The sequence below is a fragment of the Diaporthe citri genome (genome assembly GCF_014595645.1).
Source record: "Diaporthe citri strain NFHF-8-4 chromosome Unknown scaffold_1, whole genome shotgun sequence".
Taxonomy (NCBI): Eukaryota; Fungi; Ascomycota; class Sordariomycetes; order Diaporthales; family Diaporthaceae; genus Diaporthe; species Diaporthe citri.
This window is the reverse complement of record NW_025064846.1, coordinates 11,140,556-11,146,555: the sequence shown is the minus strand read 5'-3', so window position 1 is coordinate 11,146,555 and position 6,000 is coordinate 11,140,556.

Below are 6,000 nucleotides of genomic sequence, written 5' to 3'. Positions count from 1 at the left end.
GAAATGGCAATGCTGAGGGGTTTCGGGCACCTGATGGCTACCTTGTTCAACTTCACAAGCGTAGTGGATGCGCCCGGCCAGTCATGAACTAAGCAAGGCTTCTGTTGGTAGGTCTCTCGTACGTATAATAATCATATGGGAAGCAATTATGTATTGGTATTATTTTATCTAAGTTCTAAGAGGCTATATGCCCTAAAGGGGATAATTAAAATAGCCTTTTAAGTAATAAGAGTTATACTTATCAACACTTATAATTTTTCTCTTTTTTTAATAAGTATATATAATCCTTATTATAATTAGCCTTAAAATTATAATTTATTATATATTAAGTATATATAATCTTTATTATAAGAAAGTATTGCTAAAAAGGCTTAAAATTATAATTTATAAGTTTTAAAATAAGTTTTAATAACCCTTATTATTATATTACTCTTTAAACTTATAACCTTTATTATTATATTATTCCTTAAATATTATATTTATTATCCTTAATACTTAGCTTTTAAGATTGCTTTTTTATAAAAATTATTAACTTTTGCATAAAGGCTTTAATTTTAAATTTTTTCTTTATAAGAAAAGTTAATGCTTATAAAGCTAATATTAAATCCTTTAGCTTATATTTATTTTTATTATATACCTTTATAATATAAATATTATTATTTTCATTTTTATTTTTATTATTAAAATATACTTAATATTGCTTTAAATTATTTTTCTTTAACTACTTTTTATCCTCTTAAAATTAAGCATTATAAGTAACTTAATTATTTATTAAATTCTTTTCTTGCTTTTTATTATTCTTTTTAATCTTTTTAATAATTATCTTTTATTTAAATTATTTAAATAATAGTATATATTTCTTAATAAGTTCCTTTATATATAAGCCTTATATATATTTATTAATAATTTAATATAAAAAGTTTTAAAGCTAAGTTAGCATAATAATTTAATTCTTTAATAATTAAATCTTTTTAATTTAATATATATAAAAAATACTTAAGATTAAAATTTTTATTAAGTTATTTATTATAAAAATTATAATAATTTAGTATTTAAGATAATAATTACTTTAATAATTCTTATTATTAAAGATATTATATAATTTTGCATTAAGAATTTTAATGCTCTTAATATAAATATATAGCTTTTTAATTATATTATTAAAAGATATTTACTTATTTTAATATTAAAAGTTATTAATAATTTAAATAATAGCTATTATAATAATATTATTTAAGAAAAGTATTTTAACTTAAGTTATAATTATAACTTTTAACTTATTAATTTTAATAATTCCGCGGAAGTTAATCTTAATAAGCAGCTTACTCTTTTTAATGCTTAGCATAAAAATAAAGTTAAAGGTAATTTTTATAATCTTTATTAAGATTTTATTAACTTAATTTTAATTATTTTTATTATTAGCAATAATTAAATTATTATTAATATTAAGCAAATAAAAGTTATTATCATTAATATCCTTATTAATATTTATTAAATAAGTAAATAAATAAAAGTTATTATTATTAACATCCTTATTAATATTTATTAAATAAGCATTATTAGCAATAACCTTACCATAAGAATTAATAAAACTAATAAGCTTATTTTTATTTTTATTAATTAAGGCAATTTTAACCCTTTTTATAACCTTAATAATAATTTTAATCTTTATCTTATTACTTAATAAAAATATAATTATAATATTTATTTTATTAATTAAGGTTATAGTTATAATATTTATTTTATTAATTAAGGTTATAATTACGATGTTTATAAGGAAATCCTAATTTTAATTAAGGGTTGCAATAAGGCTATCTTTAATGCTAGCTATATTAATAACAGCTATGGCAATAATTATATTAAATATATCCTTAATGCAGAAAGTAAATGCAATGTTTATTAAATAATTTTATTTATTATTATTATCCTTATAAGATATATTAATAAAAATATTAAATAACTCTTATAAGTTATTATTAATATTCTTTATTATAATAAAAAAAAAGATTTTATAAGAATTTAATAATTAAAATAAATATTTATAATGCAAAACTTTATAATTATTATATAATAATTATTAATTTATTCTTTAATTATAAGAAAAGTTAATAAGTTGTAAATAAATTTAATAAAAGTTAATTTTAATATTACTATTAATAAATAGTAATAAAAAGTAATAATAATAATAAGGTTAACTTTAAAATAATAATTATTAATAATATTAATAATTATAAAGTTATCCTTATATATAATAAGGTATTAAAAAGGTTTTAATTAAAGTATAAAAGGTTAAAGTTTATATTAAGGGTTTAAGTTTAAGAAATATAAGGTTTTATAGTTAGCAGTAATAAGGTTAAAAAGAAAAAGTATTAATAATAAGTTACTCTTTCCTTAATAAAAAGAGGCTACTTTAGGTTTTTTAATTAATTTATTTACCTATATGCAAAGCTTATTATTATTAATAAGCTTTTATAATGCAATACTTAAAGTTAATTTTATTATTATATTAATAAGATTATTTTTCCTATTTATTTACCTTATTTTAGCAATTTTTTTTATTTTATATAATTTTTATAATAATATAATATTAATTATAAGGCGTTTTTTCTTTATTATTTCTAGCTTTATAAGGTATTTATATAAGTTATATAAGTTTATATAAATAATTAAAAGTATATTTAGTAATAAAAATCATTTTATAATTATTTTAATTATTATAGCTAAAGAAATTTAATATTTATTTTATTTATTATATTATAAATTTTGCTTATTAGCATGCTTTAAGTAATATATTTATACTTTATTAATAATTAATAAAGAATATTACTTATTATTATAAATTTCTTAATTTCTTTATAAGTTTTATTTATAAAGATAATAATATATTTAAGTTAAAATATTAAGTTTTAATTATTTATAAATAATTTATTTATAAATATAAAAAGTTTTGCTATTTTAAGATTTAAAAGTATATACTTAATTCCTTATATAGCGTTATTTATTTATTATAATAATTATATATTTAGGCTTTTATAATCTCCTGCTTTTAGGTTTTATATTTATATAGTTATTAAAAGATTATATAAAGCTTTTAATTAGCAAATTAAAGCTATATATGCTTTGCAAGCTCTTTATTTAAGGTATTTTTAAAAAGCATTTTTAATTATTATATTAATAAAGGTAAGTTTATTAACTTATCCCTTTTATTAAATAATAATTAAGCTAATAATATTTATAATTATATAAGCCTTATTATAATTTATTAAGTTTTTAAGTATTAGCTTTTATTTTAATTTTCCTTATAGTTTTATAGCTTTTATTTTAATTTCCTTCTTATCCTAAAATTTTAATATAAATAAAATTAATATATTATTTATTTATATACTTATTATTTTAAAGAATTATATAAGCTTTATAATTATTAAGCAAGAATTATATATAAAGTAATTTATTTTAAGCTTTTATTAATAATATTTTTAATATATATTAAATTAATAAATACTAAATTTTATTATATTATATAAAGGTTAAATAATATAAATAATTATGCTTAAAGAGTATTTATTCTTTAATTCCTTTAATAACTTTATAAGAATTATTTTATATAGTTTTAACTTTATTTAAAGGTAGGCTTAAGTAATATTTTTAAGTATAAGAATTATGCCTTTTTTTTAAATTAATAAGAGGGTAAGTATAAGGATTATTTATTAACTTATTCTTTAAATAATTAAGCTTTATATTAAAATTAATCCCTTTTTATTATTATTATAACTTTAAATAATAAATTAAGATTTCTTATAAGGTTTTATAATTTTACCTTTTACTTTTTATATTATATAAAATTTAAAGAAATAATATTTACTATATTACTTTATTAATTATTTCTTAATTTAAAAGATACCTTTAATAATAAAGTTATTAATTTTTATTTTATTAAACTCTTTAAATAATAAGCTTAATATTATAATAATTTTATCTTATTTTAATTTAATTATTAAGTTATAATTTTTATTTTCTTTCTTTAAGATATATAATATAATAATGTAATCTTTTATCTTTAATAATAATAATTATATAATAAATTGTATTTAAGGTTTTATAGCTAAGTTTTTTGCTTATAAGGGTTATATTTCCTTATTATTATTTTAATAATATAGTTAAATAATTATTAACTTAAATATTATAACTTTATTTAATATATTTAAGGTTATATTATAGCTATTTATAGCAATAACTTTATATAAACCCTTTTATCTCTTTCTTTCTCTTTATATGCAAACTTTATATTATAGTAAATATTTTATATTAAAAATAGGTTTAACCTTAGTATTTAATGCATTTTATACTTATTATTTAGCTATAGTTTTTTATAGTATTTTTATAGCCTTTAAAATAGCTTTTATTTATTTTTATATTAATAATAATAATAATAACTTATATAATACTTATAGGTAAGCATTAAAGATTAAGAGTATAGGAATTAATTTATTTAGTTTAATAATATTATTAATAGCTTTTATAATTATTTATAAAATAGCATTATTATTTATATTATTATATAGTTTAATATATAAGATTTTATATACTTATTTAAGGGCTTAATAATATTTCTTAACTTTCTTAATAAACTAATATATCTTTATAAAAACCTATTTACATTTAATTCTTATTATTTATGCCTTTAAATAAAATTCCAAGAATATAAAGTTTATTTTTGCATTATATTTAATAATATTTAATAATCCTTAATATATATTAATTTAAAGCATTTATAATATTTGCTATATAGTTTTTATAAATATAAATTTTAAGAATTTCACTCTTTAAAAAGCAATAACTTAGTTTATAATATAAAGAATTAAATATTTACTTAAATATATTACATTAACTAAGATTTTATAATTAAATTTATAATTATTATATAATGTAAACTTAAAATACTTAAGCATAAATTTATTTATTTAATAATAATAATATATCTTTTTAATTTTTATTATTACTTATTTATTAATATTTAAGTTACCGGCTTTTTTAAGTATTTAGCATAATTAATTTATTAATAAGTATTTAAAGTAATAATAAAGTTTCTTTATTTTTATCTTTAAAAGGAAATATATAATATTAATAGTTTAATTTAAGAAAAACTATAAATAACCTTATTTTTTAAGTATTGGTATAATAATTATATTATTAAAGGAAACTATTTTATTTATAATATTATTATAATATATTTAAAGCCTATTTATATTTATTAAGTAAAGTAAGAATAAGGTTTATATTTAAATAATATAAAAGTTAATATAATTAATTAAGGTGAAAATTTTTATTATGCTAAGCAAATTAATAATTATCTTATTATTAAATTTAACTTTAGCTTTTCCTATAATAATTATATTAATTTAATACTTTAGGTTTTTTTATTATAATGCAAGAAATTGCTTATATTTAGCCATAAATATTAATAATACTTTAATATTTAGCAGGATTCCTTAAAAATAAGTTTAATTATATTTATTTTTTAAAATAAATTAGCTAGCTATAATAATTATCTTTATTTAAAAGATATTATCTTTAGTAATTTAATATATAAATGCTTTATTAGCTAAGAAATTAATATTTATATAATAAACCTTCTTACTAAGTTTTATTTTTATAATATAAGCATTGCTATTATAATTATTATCTTAATCTTATTTATCTTTATATTTATAAAATTTATTTTTATTATTTATTTTATATTCCTTAAACTTACTTAAAAAAGTATTAAAGTTATTATTATAACCTTTATATTTATATTATATTAAATAAGTTTTTCTTATTAAAGATTATTTATTAGCTAAATATTTAATTAATTAACATCTCTTCTTTTTATAAATATAATATTTTTTCTTTTAAGGTTATTCTTCTTTTTCTTTATAAGCATTATTATTTTAAGCTTTATAATTAATATTATAAGATCTTAACTACTTAAAGCTTAAATAGTTTAAATTTAATTAGCTA